This window comes from Pogona vitticeps, chromosome 12 (genome assembly GCF_051106095.1).
Source record: "Pogona vitticeps strain Pit_001003342236 chromosome 12, PviZW2.1, whole genome shotgun sequence".
Taxonomy (NCBI): Eukaryota; Metazoa; Chordata; class Lepidosauria; order Squamata; family Agamidae; genus Pogona; species Pogona vitticeps.
Genome location: NC_135794.1, coordinates 13,136,732 through 13,154,122, shown reverse-complemented (window position 1 = coordinate 13,154,122; position 17,391 = coordinate 13,136,732). Strand labels below are relative to the sequence as shown.

General features: G+C 39.4%; 1 protein-coding gene across 2 annotated transcripts in view; it reads left to right on the top strand.

The window, feature by feature from the left end:
• Window positions 1–17,391, top strand: part of NOX5 (NADPH oxidase 5) — a 127,535-nt gene that overhangs the window by 27,189 nt on the left and 82,955 nt on the right. Inside the window, exons 2-4 of one of the 2 annotated variants that reach the window (XR_013538876.1) lie at window positions 8,848–8,914; window positions 10,749–13,253; window positions 13,404–13,419. The gene's annotated coding sequence lies outside the window, so the exon portion shown is untranslated. Of the gene's footprint in view, window positions 1–8,847; window positions 8,915–10,748; window positions 13,254–13,403; window positions 13,420–17,391 lie in introns of those variants that run through there. The other variant, XM_078380875.1, reaches the window with a different exon arrangement.

Here is a 17,391-nt window from a genome sequence, read left to right as displayed (position 1 = left end):
CACATATTTTGTTCTGTCCTTTATTAGACCCTTCTGTTTAGCCTTGTCTGAGGTCTATTACATATTTAGTTCTGTCCCTGTCACATATTGGACCCTGTCTGACAGCTTCTAACTGACACCTGTCGTATATAGTAGCCTGGCTGACTTCAGACACATTCTGATTGGTTAGAATCCTATGCTATGCAAATACGACATTCTGCTCTTTCATAGCAAACACATTCAAACATATACATACACCTCAACATTGTGTTCTATAATTATGTATTCTAACAGGAGTTAGCAAAGAATGTCACTGGATACTAAGATCAGAATTGTACTATTTGAAAAAATGATAGGACAAAAATCTAATCATTTCAAATATGGTGTTGGAGGAAAGCTGTACAGATACAAAAGACAAAAAGAAAACCAGAATTGGGCTTTGAAATCACCAGGAAGCGGCCGTTGATGACCAGGATTAATGACAGTTGCAGACCATCCAGAAAAGTTCCACTTGCTGGTTTGCAATGATCTTAATATTTAAGGCCTTTTTTTTACCAACATAAAGACATATCTCCTGGTCAGGATCTTAACTGCAACAGATCCTTTCTCCACCTATGCTGTAGCTTCTTGCTAATTTCATACCTTGAAGTTCCTCCATGAAGCAGGGGGAAGGTATGAAGATTGAGAAGGCATTTGGGAGTGATCATGTCAACTGTCTGGGCCACATCAGCATACTACCAGCCAGATCAGTTAGATACCATCTAATGAGAGAGACATGTAAGCTGCTACACTTGAAAATTGTTGAGGCTAGTTGGACCTGTGGGGGAAGGGAGGGGATGTTACAGCTCACACCAATCCCAAATATCACAATGGTAAACAAACTGGAAGTCAGGCAGATTGTTATGAGTATATGAATGACATCTGTAGTAAAAATAGTTCTGAGACAAATTAGAAGAAACAGTAAGGCTTTAATAGTGAGAGAAGTACAGCACAAGCACTTCCTTATGTGTAATGGAAAGTATAGTTAAATAATACCAATCAGATTTCATGGTTAGCCTATCTGTGCAGACATCATTCATGTCTATGTTCTGATGGTCGGATTCCAAAAGATCTCCTGTATGGACAATTAGGGATCAGAAGGCCTTGGGAATGGACCTCAACAGATGGGAAACCCTGACTTCTGAGTGTTCAGCCTGGAGGCAGGCAGTGCATCATGGCCTCTCCCAATTTGAAGAGACACTTGTACAGCAGGCTGAGGCAAAGAGGCAGTCATGAAAGAAGCAAAATCAGGGAGCTGGACAGGGTACAGATTGTATTTGTCTTCAGTGTAGAAGGGATTGTCACTCTCGAATTAGCCTTCTCAGCCACACTAGAAGCTGTTCCAAGTCCTCCATACAGAGCACATTACCATAGTCTCTCGAGACTGAAGGATGCCTAATCAATGTTCTATGCTAAAACAGAAGTAGAAAGATTTATGTAAATAGCCCAAAGGAGATCGATCATCCACCAAAACAAGATGTGCTGATAGGGACACAAATGTAGCAAATAAATGAGAACCAAATTTTGATAGAGTCAGAAAGGAAGCAAGGGAGTGACTCATAGAAAACAGCCAACAATCTGTTTATTGCAAATACACGCTTCGGGCATCCGAACAGACAACTGTACATATTAACATCACCAAAAAGCCAACATAAAAGTGAAAAAGACCACACAAGCAGAAGTAGTAGATGGAGAAGCTGTATTCTCTCTGCCCAAACAAAATGAAGAGCAAATTGTGGTATCAACCAGGATTTTAAAAATTAAAAAACTAGAATAAAATTGAAAAGTAACACTAAAAGAATCCTAGCACCAAAATGTAATTTAAATAACATTTCTGATTAATTTACACTTTAAGAATTTAAGAACAGGCTTTTGTTCCTAAATTCTGTTGAACTTTAACCAGAATTCTTGGTTGAAAATAGAAATCTTATCAGAGAAGAATGAAAAATACTACTTCAGTGGTCAAAAGAAAAAAACTTAGATCAGTGTTTCCCAACCTTGGATAGCCCAGGTGTTCTTGGTCTACCTCCCAGAAGCTTTCACCAGCAGCTGTAAAAAGCAAAAGTAAAAAGTGGCAGTAATGGGCTCAGAATCCAAAATTCAACTTTTCAAATAAAGCTATTACAATAATTAGTACAAAGAGATAGAAGAGAACAACCAAAGAAGGAAAACAAGATACGTTTTCCATAAAATCCAAGAAATCAAAGGGAAACAAAGGGTTTCTGGGATGCTGAAAGACTAAATGGGGAAGGATGGTATACTGTCTGACCAGGATAAAGTAATTTGGAAAAAATATGCTGGATAACTGCACAGAAGAAATGGAGGGAAGATGGATTGCCTTGAATAAAAATCCTGTCATTTCCCATGCAAGCAAAGTGATGTTCAAGATGCTGTCACAAGGATTCTTACCATATGTGAGTCAATGGCTAATGTTGAAGCTGGATTCTGAAAAGGAAGAGACATTAGAGATTATATTGCAAATATATATTGGCTAGTAGAGTGTATCAAAGAACCAGAGAAAACTACAGCAACGTTTTTAACTGTGTGGATCATGAGAAACGATGGATTGTTCTAAAAGAAATGAGTATGCCTCAACATTTGATTGTCCTTAGAGGCTCCACCCCTCTCTCTTGAGACTTGGCTCCCCATGCACACAGGGTTCCATCACAACCAGAACCAAAGGGATTGAATGCAATTGTTGCACAGATGAGGAAGAGAGCTATGGAGTCATGTGCGCCTGCACACCTGCCCAGCTTAGAGGGAACCCCTTGGTTGTTCCCAACCTTGGGTAACGCAAGTGTTCGTGGACTGCAATTCCCATAAGTCTTTGCCGTCAACTGTACTGGCCAGGGTTTTCAGAAGTTGCAGTCCAAGATCACCTAGGTATCCAAGGTTGGGAACCACTGACCTATATTGACACAATATAATTTACTGTTAGAGGTATGGAGAAATAAAATTGGCAAAGGTATATGGACAAATTTAAAAAGGAAATCAGTTTGGTTATAAAGATCATGAAAAGTGGATTGCTCTATAAGAAATGGGTGTGCCACAACTAATACTTATCTTGATGTTTAATCTTTTAGGACCATCATAGGGAGAAACAGTGTTTCCCAATTGCCAGGAACAATAAATAGGTTCAAAATCAGATAAAGCCTGAACTCCCACTAGTTGCTAAAATTACTAAATTGACACTATTGCACTTTGGACATATCACAAGAAGATAAGCGTCACTGGAAAAAAATGATAGGAAGAATTTAAGATAGAAAAGAAGAACTAACATAAGGAGATCTTATGTTCCTTTATTTATTCCATAAAGGAAACAACATCCTTTAGTTTGCAAAATGTAACAGGACTGATAGGACTTTTTATAAGTTATAGATTTATAGGGTTGCCCTAAGAAACAACATAAAGGCACGTACCAACAAAAATATAATGCAGTTCAGCTGGTAAGATATAGAAAGTTAGCTCAAGAAGAAGACAACAGATGGCAAGACGTAAAACTAATTCATTCACTCAGTCTTCCAAGAGAATTGTGGAGAGAGTTAAGTTTAACATGCTGTAAGGTTATGCTCAAAATCCTCCAAGGTAGGCTTCAGCAGTATGTGGATCAAGAACTCCCAGAAGTACAAGCTGGATTTCAAAGGGCCAGAGGAACTAGTGACACAATTGCTAACATGCGCTGGATTATGGAAAAAGCGAGAGAGTTCCAGAAAAATATCTACTTCTGCTTCATTGACTATGCAAAAGCCTTTGACTGTGTGGACCACAGCAAACTATGGCAAGTCCTTAAAGAAATGGGAGTGCCTGACCACATTTTCTATCTCCTGAGAAACCTATATGTGGGACAGGAAGCAACAGTTAGAACTGGATATGGAGCAACTGATTGGTTCAAAATTGGGAAAGGAGTACGACAAGGCTGTATATTGTCCCCCGGCTTATTTAACTTATATGCAGAATACATCATGCGGAATGCTGGACTGGAGGAATCCCAAGCCAGAATTAATTAAGATTGCCGGAAGAAATATCAACAACCTCCAATATGCAGATGATATCACTCTGATGGCAGAAAGTGAGGAGGAATTAAAGCACCTCTTAATGAGGGTGAAAGAGGAGAGTGCAAAAAAAGGTCTGAAGCTCAACATCTAAAAAGCCAAGATCATGGCCACTGGTCCTATCACCTCCTGGCAAATTGAAGGGGAAGATATGGAGGTAGTGACAGATTTTACTTTCTTGGGCTCCATGATCACTGCAGATGGAGAGAGCAACCACAAAATTAAAAGACGCCTGCTTCTTGGGACGAAAGTGATTACAAACATAGAGTGGTCTTAACCGACCAGATAGGCAGGATATAAATTAAATAAATAAATAAATAAATAAAAGACAGCATCTTAAAAAGCAGAGGTATCACCCGCATAGTCAAAGCTATGGTTTTTCCTGTCGTGATGTATGGAATTAAGAGCTGAACCATAAAGAAGGCTGACTGCCGAAGAATTGATGCTTTTGAGTTGTGGTGCTGGAGGAGGCTCTTGAGAGTCCCCTGGACTGCCAGGAGAACAAACCTATCCATCCTAATGGAAATCAACCCTGAGTGCTCACTGGAAGGACAGATCCTGAAGCTGAGGCTCCAATACTTTGACCATCTCATGAGAAGAGAAGACTCCCTGGAAAAGACCCTGATGTTAGGAAAGTGCGAAGGCAAGAGGAGAAGGGGGATGACAGAGGACGAGATGATTGGACAGTGTCATTGAAGCAACCAACATGAATTTGACACAACTCCGGGAGGCAGTGGAAGATAGGAGAGCCTGGCGTGCTCTGGTCCATGGGGTCACGAAGAGTCGGACATGACTAAATGACTAAATAACAATGACGAGGTTTAAAAGGCTCAGTTGCCTGTACTATACAATAATGTTTTCCTCCCTGTTGTATGCAGTGGAAACAACGAATGGATGGAGCACTGGGCCGAAAGCAACAGAATGAAATTCAACAGGGATAAGTGCAAAGTACAGTGGTGCCTCGCACAATGGGTGCCTCACACAACGATGAATTCTGGATTTTCTGGATCCATTTCAATCGGGTTTCAGGCCGGGTTTTGGTACAGAGACTGCCTTGGTCGCCCTGTACGATGACCTTTGCGGGAGAGAGACAGGGGGAGTGTGACCCTGTTGATACTCCTGGACCTCTCAGCGGCTTTCGACACCATCGGCCATGGTGTGCTTCTGGATAGGCTGGCTGGGTTGGGAGTTGGGGGCACTGTTTTACGGTGGTTCCACTCCTTCCTGGCTGACCGTGTCCAGTTGCTCTGACAGTTGCTCTGCCCCATGGCATTCATGTCATGGGGTTCCTCAGGGTTCGATACTGTCCCCCATGCTGTTTAACATCTGCATGAAACCGCTGGGAGAGGTCATCAGGAGGTTTGGGCTGAGGAGTCAGCAATATGCTGATGACACTCAGCTCTACCTCTCGTTTTCCACCAATCCAGGTGAGGCGGTTTCTGTCCTGAACTCGTGTCTGGACCTGATAATGGACTGGATGAGGGTCAATAAATTGAAACTCAATCCAGACAAGACGGAAGTGCTGTTAGTGGGTGCTTCGCCAGACAGGCTGGAGGGCCATCTCCCTGCCCTGAATGGGGTTACACTCCCCCTAAGAGACAGGGTCCGCAGCTTGGGGGTGCTCCTGGACCCCAGTCTAACACTGGAAGCCCAGGTGGACTCGGTGGCCAGGGGCGCCTTCCTTCAGCTGCGGAAACTACCAGCTACGGCCCTACCTGGACGAGTGGAGTCTCATGACAGTTACACATGCACTGGTAACATCCCGTATAGATTACTGCAATGCGCTTTACGTGGGGCTGCCTTTGAAGACGGTCCGGCGACTGCGACTGGTTCAGAATCGAGCGGCGCGGCTGGTGAGTGGTGTGGCCGCCAGGGAACATATCAAGCCGATTCTGTATAAGTTACATTGGCTACCAGTTGCTGCCCGGGCCCAATTCAAAGTGCTTGTTTTGACATATAAAGCCCTAAACGGCTTGGGCCCTGGATACCTGAAGGACCGCCTCCTTCCATATGAGCCTACCCGGCAGTTAAGATCTAGCCAGGGGGCCCTTTTGAAAGAACCATCCCTCAAGGAGGTAAGAGGGATGGCTTGCAGACAAAGGGCCTTTTCGGCAGCTGCCCCCAGACTATGGAATGCCCTCCCGACTGAGATTCGTCTGGCGCCGACACTGATGACATTTCGGCGCCAGGTCAAAACCTTCCTGTTCCAGAAGGCTTTTAACTGAAATAATATTAACTGTGGGTCTGATGGCAATTTTATATATATATTAATTGTATTTTAATTGTACATATCTTTATTGTATTTTAAATGCTGTAAGCCGCCCAGAGACCTTTGGGTAGTGTGGGCGGCATATAAATTAAATAAATAAAATAAATAAATAAAAATAAATTCACACAACGATGCCTTTTTCTGTTAAATTTGCCGCCTCACACAGCGATGTTTCCTATGGGGGATTTTCACACAACGATCTCCCTTTTCGCTCCTGTAAAAGTGTCTTACAATGTTTGGAAGCTGTTTTAAATGATTGCAATGGTTAGCCCACCTCTTGAAACCTATGCAAACTGATTTTGGTGTTGTTCTGACACTTCGTTAATTTATGATGATTTTTTGAATTTTCTCCATTGGAAACCATTGGATGGTCTGTCTAATGGTTTCCAATGGAGAAAACAAAAATCATCATAAATTAACAAAGTGTCAGAACAACACCAAAATCAGTTTGCATAGGTTTCAGGAGGTGGGCTAACCATTGCAATCATTTAAAACAGCCTCCAAACATTGTAAGACACTTTTACAGAAGCGAAAAAGGACTTCGCAAAGCCATTGAAATGTATTGAGTCGGCTTCAATACATTCCAATGAAGGAAACATTGTTTCACACAGCGATGTTTCCTATGGGGATTTTCACTCAGCGATGGCAATCTGTTCCAATTGGAACGGATTAACCGGTTTTCAATGCATTCCTATGGGAAATGGTGTTTCACAGAACGATGTTTCACACAACGTTGATTTTTTTGGAACCAATTAACATCGTTGTGTGAGGCACCACTGTACTGCACCTTGGAAAAAGAAACCAATTGGAAAGTTACAAGACGGGGGATATCTGACAAGCAAGAGTTATTTTGGAATTGTCATAGATCACAAGCTAAATATAAGCCAACAGTGTGATGTGGCTACAAAAAGGGCAAATGCTATTTTAGGCTGCATTAATAGAAGTATAGTTTCCAAATCCTGTGAGGTTCTAGTCTCCCTCTATTCAGCACTGATTAGGCCTCACATTGAGTATTGTGTCCAGTTCTGGACACCACACTTCAAGAAGGATGCTAACATATTGGAAGAAATGCAGAGGAGGGTGAAAAGGATGATCAGGGGGCTGGAAGGCAAGTCTTACGAGGAAAGGCTGAAAGAATTGGGCATGTTTAGGCTTGAGAAAAGAAGGCTGAGGAGTGATATGAGAGCACTTTTCAAATATTTGAAAGGCTGTCATACAGAGGAGGGATAAGATCTGTTCTCGATCATCCCATAGTGCAGGACAGGCAACAATGGGCTGGAGCTAAAGGAAGCCAGGTTTCAATTAAATATCAGGAAAAGCTGATATGACAGTGGAACCAGTGACCTCAGGAGTTGAGGAGTTCTCCAACAGTGCAGGCATTCAAGAAAAACTTGGATAATAACCTGACAGATATGCTTTGATTGTATTCCTGCGTTGAGCAAGGGGTTGGACTTGATGGCCTTGTTAGGCCCCTTCCAACTTCACTTTTCTATGATTTCTATGACCTTCACCTGTTTCCCAGCAATAGATTTGTTTAGAGCTTGCAGACATCTAGCACTGAATAGCACAAAAGGAAAAATGTCATGTTGATCTTTTCCTTCCTCTCTCATACAACTTCTCATATTCTGAAAGGGCTGAGCATAATGATTTCTATAACCTGACATGGTACAGTGTTTTTGTTTGTACGTTACTCTTTATTTCTGTTACAAAAATGAAGGGATCCATCCACCTTCAGATTTTTGTAGAGCCGTAATGGAGGTACAGATCTGTGGATTCCCTAGTGAACTGTTTGATAACTTGTTTTTCAAGAAGTTGCAATGAATTCAATGAATGATGAGATTTAGAGAAATTTTATCAAAAGCCATTGTATGCTTCTTGCCTCATATACGTAGCTCTTTGGAATGCAGATACCACTTGATTTTCTTTCAGCATGAAACATAGATATACGTAGCTAACAATTTAAGAATAAAAATAACTCTCTTGGCTTTTTTTTTTTAATTGAGGCTTGTGAAAATAATGAAAAAGTGGCTGCAATGATCAAGTAACAATGACTTTGCAATGACTAGAGGTAGGACTCATCTACTCCAGCCTTTTTGCAGCAAGCGAGTACAATTTAAATAGGGCAGTGTGAAGGTGGGGTGTATGTGTACATTTGGTACAGTTTTCTCTAATTAACAATCAGCTCCTCTAGCTGTGAATTTCTGATACTGTGAAATGGTTTAATAAGGAAGTCACCCCAGGATATTGGCAAATTGAACACCCCTGCTATAGAGGGGCAAAGAAAATGAAATTATTATTGTTGTTTTATTCTGCTAGACCATCACTGATCTGAATGAATTTTTTAAAAAAAAAAAATTTTGCCCATCAAGAAACTGCCGGCAGCCAAAACACTGTGGAGATAGATTGGTTCATTGCAGTAATTATGTCTTCTGATTGCTGGATAAAAAAGCAGCTACCAAAGAGCAAGACAAATGCCTGTCTGATTGAGCCCTTACTCTTTTTAAATAGGTATCTGTGCTTCCAACTGCAACTGTACAGATTTCACCAGAGGAAACAGACAACCTTCAGGATCAGAGTAAGCATTTATATTGTATTTCTTCTTGAAATAGAGGTTTTTTTAAAATCATAGAATCACTTTAAAGGCCAATTTCAAGGAAGCCAATGTTGAGAAAAATTATTCTTGTGTCTCTGTGTCATTATTCTTTAATAACTGTAATTAAGTAATAACTTAATTAACGTGGCTGTTTTGTTTGCTGTATGTTGACTAAAGTTGGTTATCATGTTTGTCCACCCTTTATGCATCTCTCTTTGTTTTTATAGCATAGAAAGTGCTTATTATATACGTACATGTTTTTTTTTCCCCTTTGGGGTTTTTGTATATAGTAGGACCCCAGTATCTGTGAAGGATGGGTTCCAAGCACACAAACACCCGTGGATATTGAAAAGTGCAGATTATAGCTAACAGGATGTTGGACTCAGGACTCCCCCCCCCCATAACTATTATTTTTCTCTGTGAGTAGGAAGAGCCAAGTTGAAATCTTTCCTCCTTCATTAAGTTTCTGAAGATGACCCCCCTTTCACACACACAGAGATGTGTGCACATACAATTTCAATGGCTCCACAAGCTTCTCTTCTATGAAAATGATTAAGGATTCATTTCCTCATTTGCCCAGGGGTCTTGAGGAAAGAGCTAACCAGAAGGCAAGAAAGGGGCAGGAGAAAGAAAATTTCTCCCAGGAGGTAGTTTGGCTTAAGGCTTGCATTCCTCCTCCTGTCCTCCTGCCTCACTAGCCAAATCCAGCTATGAGTTTTACAAGATGGATGCTGCTTTGAAGGGAAACCTCCCCCTAGTGGCCCATCTGATAATTACACTTTGAACATCTGGATTTCTAGGTATTGTGTGTGTGTACACACACACACACAAAATATCTTTAGCCAGTGGTTAAGTAAATCAGCAGATATTGATCCAGCAGATATGGAGCTCTACTATACATTTACTTCATGGCTTGCTGAGCTACTGGACTATGTGAATCAGCTGATCTACAGAAACATCATGGTTTGGGATGTGATCAAGAAGTAGCGTTGGAGAAAGAATATAAGAAAGAGGAAATTACTGTAAACTATTTATTTGATTCTAGAGAAGCTGCAATTCAAGTAAAAGATGCCACTGAGAAATGGGTTTCCATGTTGGTCATTTTAATGCATAGATGTCAAGTAAGGAAGGCTCACTGGAGAAGACAGTAATGCTGGGAAAAGCTGAAGTTAATAGAAGACCTAACATGAAATAGCTTGGTTCACAGCCTATGGCTTGCAAGACCTGAATTAGAGTGGTTAATATCAGGAGCTTTTTGGAAGTCATCAGCTGAGATCAAAATGTTATGTTGTTTTAGATGTGGATTTCCTAAGTTAAGAAATCTCTGTAGGCATTATCTCTTGTACACCAAGACTCAGTATACAACAGATAATGTCTGTGGAGATTTCTTAATTTACAACAATGCATGCCTAATTGTTATGCCATTTGTGTAACTGCAACAAGATTCCAGCCATTAACAAGGTCAGCATAAGTCAGAAGTGACCTGGTAGCACATATATCACAATTGCTATACAGGAAATTAATTTTCATCTTCATCAAGACTGGAGAAGAAATGTAAAAAAACTCATGTAAGCTATATAGTAATCCTAAAAAATCAAAATCATCCTATTTCATATTATTAGTAGTATTTTGTTGAAACAACAGTTATAATTAATAACCATATCATTGAAATAATGTAGTTTGGCTTAAAAGCAAAGATAATCCTGTGCCCTAGACTTTAGAAAGCCTTAATTGTGTGATCAGATCATTAGAAATATTTTACTTGTAAAAGTGGAGATTGCACTCCTTTACACTCATATATATTTTTGCCTTCCAGAAACAAAGGAAGAAGAGAAGACTTTGAATGATCTTGTGGGCCTTTTGCAAGACATGGTAAAAAATATTCCGACAGAGCAAACACAATCCCAACTACCAACTGAGTTAGCAACTATCATGGAATCCAATGTGGAACCTTCTCCATCTGTAACAGCTGATACTGACTTGATGAATTTAAAATCAAAGAATAATGGAATGCAAACAGAGGGATCACAAACAGTTGCCTTGACCAATGGAATTACCACACCTACAACAGCATTTTGGAAACCCAGAAGTGATGCAAGTGCATCTATCATTCTGCAGTCTGCAATAACTGCTTCTGAAAAAACTACACCAGAAAATCTCCGAAGTGAAACAAGTGCTTCTGTTTTATATTCTGATACTACTACTTCAGAAAAACCATTGGTCAGTGTATCATTTCTACTTGAAAATACTACCACAGGTGGAAAAAGTTTTGATCAGCTAACAAATGGAGCTTTGTCAAGTCTGGTGGAGTCCCTAAAGAATGTTCAAAAATTACATGAGACATTACATACATCCACTGATAACCCACAGCAGAAAAATAATAAAGAAAAAAATCTGGACATAAATCTACATAAACCTATAGGTGCAGACATCTTAGACTTGATTGATGCACTAATCAAAACAATAAAGAATGCACCTTCTGCTGTTAAAAATGATCCCGCTCTCCATAACTATATTGAAAAAGCAGAAAGCTTCCTAAAAGATGCTTTGGAACTTGCAGGAGAAGCAGAAAAGAAGCTCAGGCAGGCAAAGGAGCAGGGACAGGTGAAGAAGGTAGAGCTGAAGATTAACCCTTCACCATCAGCAACTCTGCTGGTATCAGAGGTGACATCGTCTCCTCCTCTAGCAAAAAAGGTGGAAGATATTCAAATGGAAATGGGAAAGTTAAAAGCATTTATTAACTTACTGTATGGTTTTAGTCCCCATTTTGCTAGATATGCAGAGAACTCACCCAATAAAAAAGTAGTTGAGGATATTGCTGATAGAGCAATGGCAGTACTCAATGCTATAAAGAGTATTTTCTGTGGAAATCCAGATGGGCGAAGCAAACAGATATTGAAGCAGTTGTTAAAGGAAGACATGGAGCTTGTGAAGCAAGCCATGAAAGAAAAAAAGAGTGTCTTAAGAAAACACACTTATTTCTTGATAGTGTAGACATTTTTCATCAGCGTTATGTATTATTAAAGTTCCACTTCCTCTTTTGTAACAGCCAGCTAAATATACCTGTAGTCATTTACAAGTGTGGAATTAAATGCTTATTTGTAAATAATTTTGTTCTCATTTTTCACTCTTGTTGGAATTCATCTGCAAGTTATATTACAGTGGCTGCAATATAAGAGTAAGTTGCAACTAGAGTAGAGCCATTGAATCAGGATTTGGTGAGTCAGCTCCTTTGAAAGTTGTTGATTCAATGGGCCTACTCTAGCTGCAACTTACTACTGGATTTCAGCTAGTGAGTGTGAGTATACACCAGCCATTTAAGATACAATATGAAATATTTTAAAAAAGAGTCCTGAGTTAACATAAGGTTATTACAGTATGATTATCAAAAATAAAAAATTAGTTAGTCCTTGGGCTACTCTCAACAGTGTGATAAGAGTTCTGTGGCTCACACAGGCCCCCAAGATCCATATTGTCTACCTCTTTCTTTCCAGAAGTGTGTAGCTCCTGTTGGAAACTTACATGTGGCAGTTTTGGAGACAGCTGTTCCTTGTTTTCCATATTATTTGCTTTTGAAAGTCATATTTATTTGTTATGATTAGGAGTCACTGAGACACACAATCTGTTTCTGTAAATCTGGTGTGTTTGTGTGTATTGCTTGTAGCCATTACTACAACTTGTGGCAAAAAACCATAAAGTTAATTGTATACTATACTAGAGGAATCAGTGGAGGATACAGAATGAGATGGAAATTGAAATGTATCATAAATATACTAAAACTTCAGCAGGATGTGATAATCCTGAAAAAAAAACCAGCTAAGTGGCTACATGCAACTTTTGAAAACCTTATGACCATGTAGAAAATTTTAATTCTTTCTGATCTTTATAGTTGAATGCATCTGTTAAATATCACATCAATTAAATATATTAAAAGTTACAACCTACTGAATCTTACATGAGCCATAAGAGAGACTAGCAATTATGTTTTGTTTTTGGTGTTTCAAACTGCTTTTACATAGAAGCAGTCATCACCAGCTGTTCCTGGGTTTGCTTAAATTAAAGCTGCTTCCTCTTTTTAGAGCAGGATGCAGTTGTGGTTATTCATCCCCAAAGAAGGCATTGCAGGTTAAACTTTAGCAATTTACACTATTTTTCTTTAGAACTACCTCAGGAAATCTCCATAAGATTTTTTGTACTACAGGATCTCCTGTGGTATGCTTCATTATATCTTTTTTATACAGAGTCAGAAAGGACAAGAGCTTTTTTTAATTGCTGGGGAAAAGAAACTTGGGGAGCTAGACAAAGAAGCCTCAGGATAAAGGTAATCCATTATTATTTTTCTTCCCTTGGAGTATATAGCTTAATTGATTTTCATGAGTTGTCTAGAGCTATTTTTTCTCAGGAGTCTCTTTTTGCAGTATTGTCTCTGCTCTCATGTACACTGGTTTTACTTGCTTGCATTAATCTGCAGGTAGCTGGTGAGTGAATGTGCCTGACAGGAAGTTTGGACTTAATGACCTTTTTGATCTTTTCCAGTTGTTTGGGAATTTTGTGGAATTTTCATGGTAAGGAAAAATGAGATATATTGTTTAATTTTGTTAAAGGAAATGCATCATTAGTTGAACCTAAAAGTTAAAACCTAACTGACCATGCTACTTTAATATAGGCAAAAGGGTAAGAAACATTGAGAATAATCTCTGCTTCTATCAAATTACAATTTGACAAAGAGATATGAACCAGAAAATGTGGGGGGGGGAGTTGAATACCATCATCCATAGGGTCCCTTCCAGCTCTCTAGTTCTAAGATGATGGTGATCATCATTTGTTTTTTGTAATTCTTTTCAGTAACCACTGCAAACGTACAGGACTGGTCAGCCTGAGCAGAAGCCAGAGAACTACCAAGTACCAAACCTTAGCCTCTCATTTCATGAGACCAAATCTTAGTCTCTCATTTCAAGACAAAATACTGGTCATGGTGTACCACTTGGGTCATCTAATCCATGCTAGGTTTTACCTTCTAAAATAAATAGCTCCAGTTTCTACAACATGAATTTTAAAAATGCAAGTTACTTTATCTGCCATCTGTTTTTTGACATTCCTATAGCAATGCTATCCCTGAACATTTGAGTAACAACTTCACTCATGGTTTGTTGACTCACAAGTTCTATTTACTCAAAGAAAAAAAAATTAAAAGGCAGTGGCATGAAAGGGCCACTTTTACCTGTGTGTTTCTATGAGCTGAAACATAAGCACAAAGGCCCAGTGTGACTCTGAGGCTGTGTGGAGTTTGGTAGGTACTTATTCATTCTTTCCAATATTTGTTAAGATAAAGGAGATTAATTCTGCTTCCAAATGGTAGTTGCAATCTATGTTTAAAAATAATGCAGCAATATAATAGGCAGTTTCAAGCTCAGGATAATGCAATTAGAAAAAATGAATACAAGATGAAATGCCTGCATCTACACAAACAAGGCAGATATTTAACCACAGTGATTCAACACCATGCAACAGATAAAAACATTTTTAGGTAGCTACTTCTAGCAATTATAGTTAAACAAGAAGAGTATATGTATGTTTTCAAAGAGGCACTAGATGACATGAACATACCAAGGGCCTGGATGAGGTCAAATGTGTACTTAAGAATTTGATTCATATAGCAATGAAGTAAATGTTACATGAAGTACACAAGCAGGGTAATATAGTAATACACTTCCACATATGTTCCTCCACAAGTAAAATTCAGAGTCATATTGCTTCTTGGAAATCAAGACTTGCTGTGTCTCATCAGTTTGCTTCTGATCTGTGACAACCCTATGATTTTAACCATCTCCTGAAGGTTCTTTTATTAAGAGACCTGCTCAGATCTTGCAAATGAAAGGCCATTCTTTTAGTGAGCCAATCCCTTTCATGTTAGGTCTTTCTCTTCCTGCTATGTTCCGCTTTTCCTAGCGGTACTATCTTTTCCAGTGAGTTCTGATGGTCAGACTCCTGTTGAAAATTTATGCCACCATATAATTGACATTAATACAAGTCGCATGTGTCCAGCAATAAAGCAGAGGGAACTGGTACATTCACGGGTGGCAAAAGTACAAATGGGAGTCTCAAGATGTATAAAAATGGTAGCAATTTAGATTTTATTTTAAAAAGCTCAGGTTTGATGCATTTGTTATGTGCATATTAATATTTTATATTGTTAACTATGTAGATAAGAAAAAAAGCGGTAACTGTCCCAAGCCAGCTATTTCTAAATTAATATATATATTATTTTTTGCTTACCTCCTGAAGAAGGCCACCGCTGAAATGTGTTAAGCCCAAGCTTTTTAGATAAGAATAAAATTTGCATTGCTACCATTTTTATACATCTTGGATTGTTTATTTTGCCTTAGGAGCTTTTCTGGTTTCTTCGTAACTACCATTTCAAGTCTCAGTCTTCTGATTTCTTGACCGAACTCTCCATTTTGATTGATAATTGAAAATCTTTTTTAAAAATGATTTCTTAACTGTCAACATTAAACTTTTACAATTTTTCTGTAGTCATGATTTTTGTTAATGTTTTCTCTCTGTTTATAGAAACATTTTCATCTTCATCCTCTAAGGATTCAAACCAAACCAGATGATTCCCACTCCCCATTAGTGTTCTCTTGGTTCAGTTTAAAATGTCTTTTGCTACTTTTTTAATGGTAAGCACCACAATTATGTTCCATTCTGATTCAGGTGGAGCCTTGGCTTATTATAAAATGTTCCCAGCACCTCACAAATATGAACCTCTCATTTCTATATTGTCATCTCATGCAATGAAGTTCTTCAGAAATTCTTCTAGTCATACTGGACAGGCAGTTCACCATACATTCTATATGCCTGTGTTACCCATCTAGCTAATTATTTAATTCAACAGTGCCACACTACTACCAGAATTAGATAGTCATTTTGAAATGAAACCTCTTCATCCTGTAAGGACTGTGTTCTTTTATTTATTTCTTCCTTGGAGTGATACATTCCTTTCCCTAGGACTTCATTTTCCATGGTATTTGTCCTTGGTGATTTGATTGCCGTTGTTACATCCCTGAAGGTCGCATCCACTGATTCTCTGCCTCTCTCAGCTTTTCCAAGTCATCAACTTTGGCTTCAAAGAAAAACCTTGCTCACCAAACTCGAAGCTTACTGCACCAAACGCACTCTCACAAATATGTCTATCAGGCAGTTACTCATACATGTGATGTTCTTCACCTTGAGGATTTGGCATGAGACATTTATTTTTATCACCCAGAGTAAAAACAGATTGTCTGCACAGAGGATTATTCAGAACATTCTACAGTTGAGCACTTTAGGTAGGAAGCTCACCCCTGTGCCTACTCCACATGATTCAGTATGCCTCAGCTTTTCATTCACTAGAGGAACAACATTGTTGTGAATGCTCTCTTTGCTGAGTGTGGCATCTTAAAAGTATTACTTTTGTTCTTCTACTTAACTTTGGCTCTATACTTCTTGACTCTTTCTCCTGTTGCTGGGATTGTCTATTTTGATAACCCCTACGGATTTGGGGGAGAGTGTTCTGACTGAGGGGAAGGTTGCCCCTGTGGATGGCCATTTGCAGTGCCCCTACTGCCTTGGTAGATCCCACATTTCTAAGTTCCACCTGTTGGGAACTGACCAAGCAAGACCCCAAGTTTGACCATTCAAAACGTGACTTCATTTCTGGGAGAAGTTGTTGCAGGTAGCCGATCAAACTGCTCAATACTGCCCTTTCACGCAGCATTGGTAAGCATTTTCTAAAAATCCTCCATTGAGCAGGCCTTGCCTTCACCATCTCAGCTCCTGTTGTGGTCAGCTGTGTTGACACTGCATTGACAACCATCAGTACTGATGCGTATCTCAGTGTCTATGCTAGCTTCCTCTACTTCAGTTCGCCACCAACACCTGGGAGTGATATATCACAACTGAAACTAAAAAAAGCTCCCCTCTAAGCATCATGCTGGATCTGCTGAAGCAGAATATGTGAAAGGTAAGAAGGCTACCGTATCATATAAGTTACCTTCTTCTGCATCATTTTTGGCTGCTTGGTTATCATTACATCCTCCTACTCCACAGACTGTCTTGACCTTGATATCAGCTTTTCCTTCAGGAATAGACTCCACTCATTCTGTTATGGTGTTGATCTCCTATACTGACAGTAAGACTCAGTCATCTGTCCCATTTGAGGACTGAAATATCCTGAGAAGAAGTCCATGTGGCAACAATGAAGTATGGGCAGAAGTAATGGTTGAGGAAAGTTCAGAAGCTGATGATACTAGCTGATGATATTAAGATTGATGGCAGGCTCCTTAAATTGTCTGTTACGGGGGAGTTTCTACTAATGGCACCTGCTGCATTAAAAAGGGAAGGCAAAATGTTGAAAGAGATCCTTCAACATTACTGTCAGCCATTCCCCTGCAGTGCACCATTTTACTGGACTTTGAAGC